The sequence below is a fragment of the Nicotiana tabacum genome, chromosome 3, assembly GCF_000715075.1.
Source record: "Nicotiana tabacum cultivar K326 chromosome 3, ASM71507v2, whole genome shotgun sequence".
In the NCBI taxonomy this organism is placed as follows: Eukaryota; Viridiplantae; Streptophyta; class Magnoliopsida; order Solanales; family Solanaceae; genus Nicotiana; species Nicotiana tabacum.
In genome coordinates this window covers 24320035-24336200 of record NC_134082.1, presented here as the reverse complement: position 1 = coordinate 24336200, position 16166 = coordinate 24320035, and positions in this window count along the sequence as shown.

Genomic DNA, 16166 nt, shown 5'->3' with positions numbered 1-16166 from the left:
GTCTCGTAATGATAATGTGTTATAAAAAAAATATTGTAAAGTAAAGACAAGTATAAAGAGAAACTGATATGTTATTCAACTTCAAACTGATGTACATAATGGGCTGAAATCTCCTTTATTTATAGACGAAAAGAAGTTGTTGTGTAAGCTGTTGTTGTACCGGATATAGATATTCTTCTACCGGGGGCAATATTTATCCATAACGGAGTACCAAAAGGATATGCTTATTGTACAAGGTATGGATAATCTTCCACCAGAAGTAATATTTATTCATAACGGAGTATTGAAATGATAAGCTTATGATACCATGTATGGATAATTTTCTACCGGGGGTAATGTTTATCTGTAACGATGTACCGAAAGGATAAGCTTATTGTACCATGTATGGTTGATTTTCTACCGGGGATAATATTTATTTATAACGGAGTATCGAAGTGATAAGCTTCTTCAGGAGACTTATTTTCAATAGAGTACCAAATAGATAAACATATTTACGGCATAATCTCATATGGATAAACTTCTTCAGAATATTTATTTACAAAGTAATACTAAATAAACATCCACAATATAATATATTTATAACAAATACGAGCTTGTAAATAGAAAGTCAATAATGGACGCTAAAACAAACGTGAGCAAAGAGACAGGCCCACCAAACTTGTTGTCATGAAAGGTGTCTTTGTCCTTAGGCTAACATCTTTTGAAAATGTACGGAACCGTAATCACCGTACCCTCCTTGACTTCAAACTTCAATTGCTATTCTTTATTCATTAAGTAAACGCAAATTAATGCCTTTTCTCTTAATATACCAAATTTTTACATGTCATGCCGAACTTCCTGAGAATATTATAAGATTAACATTTGCATTTATATTGTATTCAATGTTTGGCGAAAAATGCATTCTAAATGGGTATAAGTGTCTGCAACATGACGAACCTTTGGCACCTAATTTTGATTCTTGTTGTCTTTCAGTTTTGTAATTAAAATTGATCGTTGATTTAACGTCACGCGTGAAACTGTAATTTATTCTTTGTATCTGCACAATCATAATTTGTGTATCATTAAAATAGTAACAATTTTTTATACTACTAAAGCATTGAATTATAAATATTTGCTTAGTGTTACGAATTGCATTCGTATCCTTTTGGGCCGGAGTGGTTAATACCTTATTGGGCAAGACATTATTTAGCTAATACTAGTATTTTAGTCATAGATAAAATTTGAATTGGCTTGTTTTAAGTGCTTTTGAGCCAAAATTGCTTTTAAGTCATTTTGTAGTGTTTGGATAAAGTAAAAAAGTGCTTTTAAGCACTTGTTTTTAAGCTAAAATAACAAAAATAAGCCAAAAGGCAAAAGTTACAATTCCTAACTTATGGCTTAAAAGTTATTTTGGTTTAAAAGTTACTTAAAACAAGCCCATCAAAACGGGCTCATAGTCGTTTGGCGAAATACATAAACGGCCCCTTCAAGTTGTCCTTAACGATCAAACACACAGCCCAACTGACCCATTTACCGTTTAGACACTTCAAGTATTTATTAAGTGTATCAAGCAAACACATGGTTCTTATGTGGCAAATGCATGTTTGCTAACAAAGTCTTGGAAGCGTGAAATCAATTTTTCAGCCTAATTGTTTTTCTTTGAAAAAAAAAAACCAAGAACTTAGTCTCTCTTCTTCCTTTCTTCTTAACAAAACCGCCTCAACCTACCATGAAACCACCATAGAGGTAAGGAAATCATATTTTTCACATCTGATCTGCTTGATTGAGTTTACCAAAAAAGGCAGAGATGTTGTCCCCTTGTCTGTTCCCATGACTGTGTTGTCACTAGCAAATAGGTAATTTTGTAGTAGCTTATTCTGTAATTCTCACGTACTACTAGCTCTCTGTTCAAAGTAGTCATTTATACCTCACCAATTGTTTCCTTGTTTGCATCACCTTCTTCAATTCCCTTCCCTTAGAATCGTTTTCTAGCTTTGCTTGGAGAACAAATTTTCGACAATGGAGGTCGCATGATGAGCTTTTCCGGCGAGGTCAATTAATGATCCCTTGGTGGGTTCTCTATTTGGCTATTCTCTGTTATTTCATATTGGTTTGAATATTAATTTGTTGGGGGGAGGAAGGGATTTAAAAAAAGGGGATGGAGGACATGACTGATGCAAAGAAGAAGATGAAAGGGAAAGGCGAAAGGGGGAGGGCGAAAAGCGGAGGGGGAGGGGTAGTGCTGGTCTTTACAAAAGTGTAACGACCCGACCGGTCGTTTTATGTGTTACTGCTTCATTTTTCCCATTTTTGCTTCTTATTATCTTTTTCAGCGGTATTATGTGTTATCGGATTGGTTGGCTTGGGTTCGGAAAGATTTTGGTAAGGTTTGAGACACTTAGTCTCTTTTGAGTAAGCTTAAGTTGGAAAAGTTAACCGAATGTTGACTTATGTGAAAAAGGAATCGGATGTGAATTCTGACGGTTCGGATAGCTTCGGGAGATGATTTGGGACTTAGGAGTGTGATCGGAACGTGTTTTGGAGGTCCGTAGTAGGTTTAGGCTTGAATTGGAAAAATAGGATTGGCATTTTCCGATTGGTAGGTGAGATTTTGATATAGGGGTCGGAATGGAATTCCAGGAGTTGCAGTCGGTCCGTTGCATCATTTGGGATGTGTGCGCAAAATTTCAGGTCATTCGGACGTGGTTTGATAGACTTTTTGATCAAAAGTGGAATTCGGAAAATTTTTGGAACCTTAGGCTTGAATCCAATGCTATTTGGTTGATTCGATGTTGTTCGAGGTGTTTTGAAGATTGGTATAAGTTTTGATAGTGGTATATGACTTGTTTGTGCTATTGGTTGAGGTCCCGAGAGCCTCTGGGTCATTTCGGATGGTTGACGGAAGATTTTGAGCTGGGTTTTGGCAACTGAAGATTTCCTATTGCTGTCATAACCGCACCTGCGGCTAGGGGACCGCAAGTGCAGGCTCGCAGAAGCGCCCTGAGGGTCGCAGATGCGGATTGGCCTTGGGGAGCTGGAACCGCAGAAGCGGCTGGGTGAGCGGACCTGTGATAGCATAGGTGCGAGTGTTCCATCGCAGATGCAGAACTGGGCTTTTAAGTGAAAACCGCAGTTAGGTGCTTTGGCCGCAGAAGCGGGAAAAGGACCGCAGGTGCGGAATCCCTAAGTCAGAAGGTATATATTTCATCCTTCGCGATTTTCAACCTTTCTTCACCATTATAAATCGACTTTGGAGCTTTTTGGGGAATTTGAAGAGGGAATCATAGGGAACTTCATTGAGGTAAGATTTTTTATCCTAAAACTCGTCCCTATGGTGTTATTTCATGGATTAGGCTTGAAATTTAGGGAAACTTGTGGGTAAATATTATAGGAACTAGGGCTTGAGATTGGAAACCTTTGATTAAGAATTTGAGGGGTCATTTCTGCTCAAATTTCGGTACTTTTGATATGGATGAACTCGTGGGAGGATAAAGAGTTTATTGATGTATGTTTTATCGAATTCCGAGACGTAGGTCCGGGGGTCGGGTTTGGTTAATTTTGTGATTTGTGTTGTAATTTGATTTCTTTCGAGTGGGCTTTCTTCCCTTAGCATATATTGATGGTTATGTACTGATTTTTGATAGATTTGAAGCATCTGGAGGCCGATTCGAGAGGCAAAGGCATCGCGAGACAAGGTTTGGACCAGATAGAGGTGAGTAATGATTGTAAATGTTGTCCTGAGGGTATGAAACCCCAGATTTCACATCGTTGTGCTACTTTGAGGTAAAACACATGCTAGATGATGAGCGTAGGGTCGTGCACCGTTGGGGATTGTGACTTGATCCGTCTCGTATGACTGTTTAACTGTGTATTTGAGTAAAAACTATTTGCTATCAACATGCTTTGGGTTGAATGTTATATTTGGGCCTCGTGCCAACTGTTTTGGACCCTTAGGGGATTTTTACTACTATTCCTCACTAATTTGACTTCATATTTGTACTCAATCATGTTGTATTCTACTATTTTCATAACTCATCCATATTTACTCTATTTTGACACCTTAAATGATATTTTGGGCTGAGCATCATATATTTTACTATGCCCGAGTGGCTTTTAGAGATTTCTGACTGAGTAGAGCCGAGGGCCTGTGTTGTGATGTTACTATGGGATCGGGCTGCGCCGCAGCGGTATTGTGTTGATTCATGATTATGAGGTCGAGGGCCGATTGGTTATGCCACAAGGTGGCTTGATATGATGCAGAGAGCCTATTTGATTATGCCACGAGTTGGCTTGATATTGCGCTTGGGCCGTAAGGGGCCCCTCTCGGAGTCAGTGCACCCCTAGTGAGTGCGGGTACCCAGTGTGAGATGTGATATAGCCCGAGGGGCTGATGTTGTTCTATGTTATTGCACAAGGGGCTGATAAGAGTGATTGTGAGATAGCTGAGGGGCTGATTCGTTTGGTATTTTCCCCGAGGGGCTGATTTTATGTGGTTATTTTTTGTCACTAATTTTCATTCACTTGTTTAACTGCTAAAAGTTGTTTTAAAGAGGTTTTTATTGAACTAAGTTGTTTCTATGAGTTTATACTGATTATTGCCTTGTTCTAATTTTACACTGCCTCTTTGTAGCATTTTGTTGTGTTTTATGTGTTTTCTTATCGCTCAACTGCCTTTACTTTTATTACTCATTGAGTTGGCATTCTCACATTACTCCCTACACCCTGTGTGCAGATTTAGAAGCCTCGAGTTCCGTTAGCAAGGGCTGATTGCTTCTAGCAAGGTGTTTGGAGTTCACTAGGTAGTTGTTCGGCGTTCGCAGCCCAGTGCTTCTTCCTCTTATCTTACGTTCCTTTTATTAGTTCTGTAATAGACTGCGTATTCTCTTTCATACTCTTATACAGGTGTTTAGATGATTATGACTGGTGACACCCTGATGTCGGCATGTGTTCATTTTCGCATTTGTTCTATTTCACTCTATTTTGGGATTTATCACTTATTAATGGTTTAATTATGAATTAAATAACTGTTAATTTGTATTGGGGGTTTATGTCAGCTGGCCTTGTTTCATGATAGGCGCCATCACGACCGAGTCCGGGTTTAGGATCGTGATAAGTTGGTATTAGAGCCTAGGTTACATACGTCTCACGATTTATGAGTAGGTTTAGTAAAGTCTCGCGAATCGGTATGGACACGTCTGTATTTATCCTCGAGAGGCTACAAAACCTTTAGGAAAAAAAAATTATATTCTTGAAATTCTTGTCGTGTGAATCTGTTGATCCGAGTACTAAACTTATGTGATTCTATTCTATTACAGATGGTAAGGACACAAGCATCCAGTCAGGATGGACTACTGCCAGTACCACCAGTTGGGACCACTAAAGGCCGAGGTCGTGGTAGGGGCAAGTGTGTATCTCGCATAGCAGCTAGGGTAGCACCCGTAGATCCACCAACCGCCCTAGTTCAGGATCAGGTCCTAGCTGTGGACGCTCCAGCAGCACCAGCTCAAAAACCAGTTGTGCCCATTGTGATTCTGGGACTTCAGACACCAGGGGCACCTCCAGCCCAACCAGTTACATCTGTTCAGGACTATGTAGCTCCTGTTATGCCAGAGTACGAGTAACGTAGGTTGGAGAGGTTTGGTAGACTCCAGCCTCCGAATTTCAGTGGTGTAGAGGGCGAGGATGCCTAGGGTTTCTTGGAAAAGTGTTAGAGGATTCTTCGTACAACGGGTATTCTGGAGACCAGTGAGGTCGCTTTCACTACTTTTTAGTTTTCTGGAGCTACCTTCACTGGGTGGGAGCCTTATTAGAGGCGTAGGCCTATTGGTGCAGCACTTCTTACCTGGTAGCAGTTCTTCGTTCTCTTTTTGGAGAAGTATGGGCCATAGTCTTGCAGAGAGGAGCTGCGCACGCAGTTCGAGTGGTTGCGTTAGGGAGAGATGACTGTGACGCAGTATGAGATGAGGTTCTCGAACCTATCTCGTCATGTTGTTTGTTTAGTTCCTACAGAGAGAGAGAGAGGATTAAGAGGTTCGTTGATGGCCTCACATATCAGCTTCATATTCTCATAACCAGGGTGAGGGTGTCTGGTGCTACTTTTGAGGAGGTTGTAGACATTGCTCGCGAGATTGAGTTAGTTCGTCGCCAAGAGTGAGATGAAAGGGAGGCCAAGAGGCCTTGGGGATCGGGTAGTTATGGTGGTGCTCCTTCGATGGGTCAGTTTTAGCACGACAGAGGCCATCCATTCAGGCATGCTTAGTCAGCTCGCCCAGGTTATCGTGGTCGTCATCGGGTCATGGTTCTCGCAGTTATCATCAGCTCCAGCCATCAGTCTATGCCCTTCTAGTCCAAAGTTCGTCCCATGCTCCGTTAGTTCAGAGCTCTTCTATGCTAGGAGCATCTGCTAGTCATTTCGGTGCTAGGGGTTCCATTCAGTCCCTATCTCTAGCACCAGGGAGTTGCTATGAGTGTGGAGAGTTGGGTCATATGTGGAGGCAGTGTCCTCGTCGTCTTGGGGGTTCATCTAAGCAGAGGAGTTAGCCATCGACTTCAATACCAATTACTTCACCACTACCCAGCCAGCCAGCTAGGGGTCGCACTAGAGGGGGAGGTCGATCATGTGGCAGTCAGGGCCGTTTCTATGCACTCCTAGGTAGACCCGATGTTATTGCTTCAGATGCTGTGATCAGAGGTATTGTCTTAGTCTACCATAAAGATGCCTCTATATTATTTGATAACGGTTCCACTTATTCTTATGTGTCATTATAATTTGCTTGTTATTTGGATATGCCCCGTGAGTCTCTTATTTCATCTGTTCGTGTATCTACTCCGGTGGGCGATATTTTTGTTGTAGACCGTGTGTACCGGTCATGCATGGTGACTATTGGGGGTTTGGAGACACGAGTGGATCTTTTTTTGTTATGTATGGTAGACTTTGATGTTATATTGGGTATAGATTGGCTATCTCCGTGTCGTGCTATTTAGGACAGTCATGCTAATACAGTGACATTGGCTATGCCGAGTGTGCCACGGATTGAGTGGCGAGGTTCGACTGATTATGTTCCCAGTAGGGTAATTTCATTCTTGATGGCCCAACGTATGGTTGGGAAGGGTTGTCTTTCATATAGAACCTTTATGAGGAATGTTAGTGTAGAGACTCCTAGTATTGATTCTATTCCTGTTGTGAGGGATTTTCTCGATGTGTTTCCTGCAGAGCTGTCGGGCATGCTGCTGGACATGTATATTGATTTTGGTATTGATCTAGTACCGGGCACTCAGCCATTTCTATTTCAATATATCGTATGGCACTAGCGAAATTAAAGGAGTTGAAGGAACAACTTCAAGAACTCCTTGATAAGGGGTTTATTCGGCCTAGTGTGTCGCCTTGGGGTGTGCCTGTCCTGTTTGTGAAGAAGAAGGATGGCACGATGAGGATGTGCATTGACTTTAGGCAGTTGACCAAAGTAACAATCAAGAATAAGTATCATTTGCCTCGTATCGATGATTAATTTGTTTGACCAGCTTCAGGGAGCAAGAATGTTCTCCAAGATTGATCTCCGTTCTGGTTATCACGAGTTAAAGATCATGGATTCAGATATTCTTAAGACAGCTTTCAGGACTAGATATGGTCATTATGAGTTCTTGGTGATATCCTTTGGGCTGACCAATGCCCCATCAGCGTTCATGCATTTGATGAACAACGTGTTTTGGCCTTATCTCGACTCATTTGTCATAGTTTTCATTGATGATATTCTAATGTACTCACGTAGTCAGGAGGAGCACGCGGAGCACTTGAGAGTTGTGTTGCAGAGATTAAGGGAGGAGAAGCTTTATGCAAAGTTCTCCAAGTGTGAGTTTTGGCTCAGTTCAGTGGCTTTCTTGGGGCACGTGGTGTCCAGTGAGGGTATTTAGGTTGATCCGAAGAAGATAGAGGCATTTCAGAGTTGGCCTAGAATGTCCTCAGCCACAGAGATTCCCAGCTTCCCTGGTTTGGCGGGTTATTACCGCCAGTTTGTTTAGGGATTTTCATCTATCGCATCACTCTTGACCAAGTTGACTCAAAAGGGCGCTCCATTCAGGTGGTCGGATGAATGTGAGAGAGCTTTAAGAAGCTCAAGACTGACTTGACCACAACTCCAGTGTTAGTTTTGCCATCAGATTCAGGTTGATATACCATGTATTGTGATGTTTCGAGAGTAGGTATTGGGTTTGTGTTGATGCAGAAGGGTAGAATTATTGCTTATGCTTCTCGTCAGTTGAAGCCCCATGAGAAGAACTACCCTATTCATGATTTAGAGTTGGCTGCCATTGTTCACGCATTGAAGATTTGGAGGCACTATTTGTATGGTGTGTCTTGTGAGGTATTTACTGATCATCGTAGCCTCCAGCACTTGTTCAAGTAGAAGAATATCAATTTGAGGAAGCGGAGATGGTTGGAGTTGCTAAAGGATTATGATATTACTATTTTATACCATCTGGGGAAGGCCAATGTGGTGGATGATTCCTTGAGTAGGAAAGCGGTGAGTATGGGGAGTTTGGCATATACTTTAGTTGGGGAAAGACCTCTTCTAGTTGATGTTCAGGCCTTGGCCAATCAGTTCGTGAGGTTAAATATTTTGGAGCCCAATCGGGTATTGGCTTGTGTGATTTCTCGATCTTCCTTATTTGATTGCATCAGAGAGCGTTAGTATGATGATCCTCATTTTCTTGTCCTTAAGGACAACGTTCAGCATGATTATGCCAGAGATGTGACCATTAGGGATGATAGGGTGTTGAGGATGTAGGGCCGGATATGTGTGACCAATGTGGATGGTCTTCGCGAGTTGATTCTGGAGGAGGCCCATAGCTCGCAGTATTCCATTAATTCGAGTGACGCGAAGATTTATCAAGATCTAAGACAACATTATTAGTAGAGGAGAATGATGAAGGACATTGTGGGATTTGTAGCTCGGTGTCTCAATTGTCAGTAGGTAAAATATGAGCATCAGAGACCAGGTGGCTTGCTTCAGCAGATGGATATTCTAGAGTGGAAGTGGGAGCGTATCACCATGGACTTTGTCTTTAGGCTCCCACGGACATTGTAGAAGTTCGATGCTATTTGGGAGATTGTGGATCGACTGACCAAGTTCGCGCACTTCATTCCTGTGTGTACTACCTATTCTTCAGAGCGGTTGGGAGGGATATATATTAGGGAAATTGTTCGCTTGCATGGTGGACTAGTTTCCATCATTTCAAGTAGGGGCACTCAGTTCACTTTACAGTTTTGGAGGTCTGTGTAGCGAGAGTTGGGTACTCAGGTTGAGTTGAGCAAAGCTTTTCACCCTCAGACGGACGGGCAGTCCGAGTGCACTATTTAGATATTGGAGGATATGTTGCGTGCTTGTGTGATTGATTTTCATGGGATCAATTTCTATCGCTCGCAGAGTTTGCTTATAACAATAGTTACCAGTCGAGTATTCAGATGGTTCCATATGAGGCTTTGTACGGGAGGCGGTGTAGATCTCCAATTGTTTGGTTTTAGTTGGGTGAGGCTAGGCTATTTGGTACAGATTTGGTGTAGTATTCTTTAGACAAGGTGAAGGTGATTCAGGAGAGGCTTCGTACAGCGCAGTCGAGACAAAAGAGTTATGCCGACAGGAAGGTTCGGATGTGTCCTACATGGTTGGTGAGAAGGTTCTGTTAAAAGTTTCACCCATGAAGGGTGTTATGAGATTTGAGAAGAAGGGTAAATTTAGTCCTCGGTTCATTGGTCCTTTTGAGGTACTTTGGAGGATTGGAGAGGTGGCTTATGAGCTAGCTTTGCTACCCAGCTTGTCGAGTGTGCATCCAGTATTTCATGCTTCTATAATCCGGAAGTATATAGGCGATCCGTCTCATGTTTTGGATATCAGCACAGTTCAGTTAGATGATGATTTGACTTATGATGTAGAGCCAGTAGCTATTTTGGAGTGTCAGGTTCGAAAGTTAAGGTCAAAGGATATAATTTCAGTGAAAGTGCAGTGGAGAAGTTGGCCCGTATAGAAGGCTACCTGGGAGACCGAGCGGGAGATGCAGAGCAGATATCCTCACCTATTTGAGGCTTCAGGTATGTTTCTTGACCCGTTCGAGGACGAACGTTTATCTAAGAGGGCGAGAATATAACGACCCAGCCGGTCGTTTCATGTGTTACGGCTCCATTTTCCCCATTTTTGCTTCTTATTGTCTTTTTCAGTGGTATTATGTGTTATCGGGTTGGTTGGCTCGGGTTGAGAAAGTTTTTGGTAAGGTTTGAGACACTTAGTCTCTTTTGAGTAAGCTTAAGTAGGAAAAGTCAACCAAATATTGACTTACGTGAAAAAGGACTCGGATGTGAATTCTGATGGTTCGGATAGCTTCGGGAGATGATTTGGGACTTAGGAGTGTGATTGGAACGTGTTTTGGAGGTCCGTAGTAGGTTTTGGCTTGAATTGGCGAAATAGGAATTTTGGCATTTTTCGGTTGATAGGTGAGAATTTGTTATAGGGGTCGGAATGGAATTCCGGGAGTTGTAGTAGGTCTGTTGTGTCATTTGGGATGTATGTGCAAAATTTAGGTCATTCGGACATGGTTTGATAGACTTTTTGATCAAAAGTGGAATTCGAAAGATTTTTTGAACCTTAGGCTTGAATCCGATGCTATTTGGTTGATTCGATGATATTCGAGGTGTTTTGAAGATTGGTATAAGTTTGGATAGTAGTATATGACTTGTTTGTGCTGTTGGTTGAGGTCCCGGGGGCCTCAGGGTGATTTCGGATGGTTGTCGGAAGATTTTGAGTTGGGTTTTGGCAGCTGAAGATTTCCTATTGCTGTCATAACCGCACCTGCGGCTAGGGGACCGCAGGTGAAGGCTCGCAGAAGCACCCAGGGGGTTGCAGATGTGGATTGGCCTTGGGGAGCTGGAACTGCAGAAGCGGCTGGGTGAGCGCACCTGTGATAGCACAGGTGCGAGTGTTCCACCGCAGATGCAGAACTGGGCTTTTAAGTGAAAATCGCAGATGCGGTTCTTTAGCCGCAGAAGTGGGAACGCAGAAGCGGAAAAAGGACCGCAGGTGCGGAATCCCTGGGTCAGAAGGTATATATTTCATCCTTCGCGATTTTCAGCCTTTGTTCACCATTTTAAATTGACTTTGGAGCTTTTGGGGGGATTTTGAAGAGGGAATCATAGGGAACTTCATTGAGGTAAGATTTTTGATCCTAAAACTCGTCCCTATGGTGTTATTTCATAGATTAGGCTTCAAATTTATGGAAATTTGTGGGTAAATATTGAGAGAATTAGGGCTTGAGATTGGAGACCTTTGATTAAGGATTTGAGGGGTCATTTGTGGTCGGATTTTGGTACCTTTGATATGGATGAACTCGTGGGAGGATAAGGAGTTTATTGGTTTAATTTTTATCGAATTTCGAGGCGTGGGCACGGGGGTCGGGTTTGGTTAATTTCGAGATTGGTATTGTAATTTGATTTCTTTCGAGTGGGCTTTGTTCCCTTAGCATATTTTGATGGTTATGTACTGATTTTGGTAAGATTTGGAGCATTCGAATGCCGATTCGAGAGGCAAAGGTATCGCGAGCTAGAGTTTGGATCAGATAGAGGTGAGTAATGGTTGTAAATGTTTTCCTGAGGGTATGAACCCCCGGATTTCACATTGTTGTGCTACTTTGAGGTGACGCACATGCTAGATGACGAGCGTGGGGTCGTGCACCGTCGGGGATTGAGATTTGGTCCGTCCGGTAAGACTGTTTAACATCGTATTTGATTGAAAATTGTTTTCTATCATCATGCTTTGGGCTGAATGCCATATTTAGGCCTCGTGCCAACTGTTTTGGACCATAAGGGGATTTTTACTACTATTCTTCACTAATTTTACTTCATATTTGTACTCAATCATGTTGTATTCTACTATTTTTTATAACTTAGCCTGTGAGCACGTGATTTTTTCCCTATATGAATCACTCCCACAAATTCAAAACAAAATAATTTTTTCCATTATTTGCAATTTTGTGGATTTTTGTGGCATTTTCTGTTAATTATTTGCATTTGTCTATGCATGTTTATTTTGTTTAATTAGTGACAAATACAAAAAATGTATTGCATTTAGGATTTAATCCCACATTTTAGGATTAATTAATTAATTAGTTGTTTTAAAAATGTAAAAATAATGAAAAATAGTTGCACTGTTTAATTTAAATTTTGAAATATTGGTAGTTTTCCCTTTTAATTTAGATCTCAATTAATTGTGATAATAATTGTTTACAATTAATTAGTATTTTTGATAAGTTAATTTGGTTTTATAATTTAATTTAGGATTTTAGTTTCAATTTTTGAAAAAAAAACAAAAAGAAAAAAGAAGAAAACAAAAAGGAAATTAGAAAAACGAAAGAAAGTAAAAGAGAAAAGAAAGAAGAGTAAAATATGTTTGGGTCCTCTCTAATTCTACTCAGCCCAAATGATTTCCCTTCCCAAAACCTGACCAAACCCGGCCCAAAACTCGTTCCCAAACTACCTGGTCCCCCTTACAATCCAAACGGCCCCGTTTTGTGTTGAGTGCATCTCAACTGTTGACCTCCCCTCATCCGACGGTCGGGAACTAGGATGGGGGTTAGTATAAGAGTGTCTGAATTGAGCCCCCCCTCCCCCATTCCATCTTCCACATTCCGTCTCCCTCTTTCAAAGACCAACCCCCCCAAACCCTAATATCCGCCCAAACCCGGCGGCACCCCCAAACCCGGCGGCACCCCCCTTTTCACCATCAAAATCACACCCCAAAACCCCTTACTCCCCTCTTTCTAAATCCTCACTCCACTCCGCTCGAATAGGTTTAGAACCTCTTGAATCTTAGAATCTAGGGTTCGAGCCTTAGAGTTCAAAGTCAACATCGGCCATGCAAGATCATCCCTCCATGTTTCTCTGAGTGTTTAGAGTCTAGTTGATCTCAAAATGATATTATTCGTGTGTTCTCGCCAAAGAATATGCGAGTTACACCATTTTTGGGTTAAATCAGAAGTATCCGATGTTTTCGAGTCTAAATCGGTAAGTCTTTTCTTTCTTTCTTCGCTTTTTGTTTGTCTTTCTGCCCCGCCTTTTCTTTTCTTCTTTATCTAGCATGCTTTGAGTGAAATCAGTGTCGAGTCTAGTTCCCCTTTGGGGACAGTTTGTTTCGTGTGTGTGTTTGCCTATTTGTTCCCATTTCTCCAGTTCTTCTTTTCAAAATCTTAGCCAATGTCTTCTCTTTTCTTCTTGATTTTATGCTAATTTCTCTGATAAATAGTTTAGGATTAGATTGTTAATAAACTGGTAAATTAGTGTTACTTTCAATTTGGTATTTTAGCTTAAGGAGAAACCATCATTTGTTAGTTCAGTTCTGAGTTTTGAAATCGCAAATATTTCCTTTGTTTGCTTATCATTAATTTGTTTGGGTTCTGAAAGTTTAGAGGCCCAAAGAAGAAGGGTTAGCCCAATTGGCAGGCCGGGGTTTGGGTCCTGGGTCAACTTGACCCGGGTTGGTTTTATGAGTAATATTCAGGGGCTTGAGGGTAATTTGGGTAGTCTGCTTAGGGGAATCTTGGTGTAACTGAAATGGAAGTTTCCTAGAAGCTGGGGTAGGGACTTAATAGGAAAATCTAATAGTTGAATAGGGATATCTAGGCTATAATGAAAATTCAAAAAGGGCTAAAGTGCAAAAACTAATTCCTATTGCTACCCTACTTCCTTGCCTATAAAGGCACTATACCTTGTTATTCAAGGTGAAAATTCAGAGCTAGAAAAATCAGAAAAAAAACAAAAATGGCTAGAAAATACTGAAAAAACTACTATTCCATTAAAATCTTCTACAATTCTTGAAATTTTCGGTTTTTGAAGGCTAGTCTGATTCATCCGGGTTGGAATGTGGTTCGAATTGGGAGTTGGGGCTTGTTTCTGTTGCTATTGATATCTTACTGCTGCTTCCTCTTAAGTTTCAAGCTAATTTCTGGTCTTTTGCTGATATTCAGGTATACATTTCTGCATTCCCCCTAAATGTAAGGCTTGATTTGGAATCAAAAATCGAAATCTGGAGCTTTGAGTCGTATTCACCATTAGTTTGTTCATACATTAGCTTGCTTGTACACTTTGTTTTTTTTAATCTAGCTTAATGTCCTTCAAACTATGGATATGTGATCAAGGACTGAGCTCTGAATATCATATAATATGGTAGTTCGGTTGATGTCCATCTTAGTGTAACCTTTTAAAATATAGTCATTTGTATTACTTATTTGTTTTAAGGTCAGTATTTGGACTTGTTTAAATGTAGTTGATTCGATATTCCTTTTAAATATGTACTAAGTAAGGTTTCCAAGGATACTATGGTATGGATTAGAACCTTACATGCAAGTTGAATGGATAGTTTAGTGCTATAACTTCTGAGTTTGATCCGTGTAGTGAGTCTTAATATTACTAAATATCTGCTTTCCTATAGCAAGGATCAAGGTGTGATCTAGTTTAAATTGGTTTTATGTTTAGCTTAGTTCTGCTTTCAGGATCTGAGTCTTGTATCACAGTCTTCTAGTGCATTGTCTTGTGGAATTCAAGTGAGGTATTTGTGTTCTTGAAGAATTATGATTCAAACAATGGATTTATGGTTCAACAAGTCGCAAAACTTGTTTAATTATGTGGGGTTTTCATTGGCATTGACAAGATCACAATTAGGATTTGAATTTCATGGCATATGTTGATGATTTAGCTTGTTCGAAATTGGGGTTGAATTCTTATTATTATTCCATGTTCAGTGTGTTTTTTAGACAATAACGATTGCTTGGGGTTGCCCTTTAGGCAAATAGCTAGTCAAAAAAGATTGTTTCCTCGTCATGGCAGGATTAGTTCAAAAATTGCATGAAAAGTGATCCTGGAAACTAAGTTTTTAAGTCATGTGCTCTGTTTTTTTCAACTCAAAATAAGCGTTTGTTTAATTTGATTCTCTGTTACATGCTGGTATTAGTTAGTTAGCACTCTTTGATCAACAAGTAATTTAGGGTACGAGATTGGGCCTAGCGTAGGCCCAGATGAGGATGTAATCAGATTTAGACCCTTTCCTCACCATGAATTGGGTTCTTTTGAGCCCAAAGCTCGACGACTTCTTAAGAGGGTCCACCCAGCTATTTGTTTTGAAGTAATTTTCTTTGGGCTTGTGGATCTCTAATACGCTGCTTTTTAAGTCATCTCGCAAGGTAAAATCTTCAGCTCAAAATAATTAGAACCCATTTAGCTTTCCTTAATTAATTAGTGGGGGCGTGCTATACTAGATAACATAAATAGTTTATGGACCTCCACATATAATTTGAAATCCCTTTTAAATTAGAATTGAGGTGCGCCATGCCAAATAGAATCTTTAACTGTATGACCCTCGCTTGATTAATCTTGTTTATCCTTAGAAACGAGGCATGCCATTTAGTTAACTTTCCATGGCCCTCGCCAAATTGAAAATGCGTAGTTGCTTTAGGCGCGTTATTTTAATAATTAATTTCTTTAAACCCGTGTGTGCATTTCATGTGACCCAAATCCAAATCCTAACAACGTTAAATAAAATATATCACGGATCGCGGGTGCATTTCATATAGCGTGATCCAAAGACGTGTTTTGTATAACGTTGAAGTCTTTCCTAAAATGAATTAAAAGCGGTTTAAAGTTAAAAGGCACATAGGTTCAAAAGTGTTTTGTATAACGTTCCTAAGTGTTGCTTTTACCGCTTTGATATTCTGTGAACTGTATATAAACTACTACGAAACCCTTCTTCTTTTCGAGTTTTCTAAATCATGGAAAAGGGTGCAATTCATGTGACTTCTCTTCTGTCTAGAGTCTTATCCCATTTTAGAACGAGGTTCGGACAAGTTGCAAAGTCGGTGAAGCTTTTGTATTCCCGGTACGCTGCCCCCCTCCCCCCGGCTCGAGTTGTCCGCTCGGGTAAGCCAGGTCTAGAACAATAAACCTAGGTTTTCAACCTAGTATAACAAAGCCTCATGCCGGATCCCTAGTAGGAACGCTTATCTGCATCATGTACATTTGACATTGGAGACTCAACACAGGGGTTGGGTCTGTCTAGGACAGGTGTACCCGAAATGAAAAATACCATCCTGATGCAACCTACTTGCTACTTGTGCATTCATTTGCTTCGGATTTGCATGTTGACCGGCTTATAGGG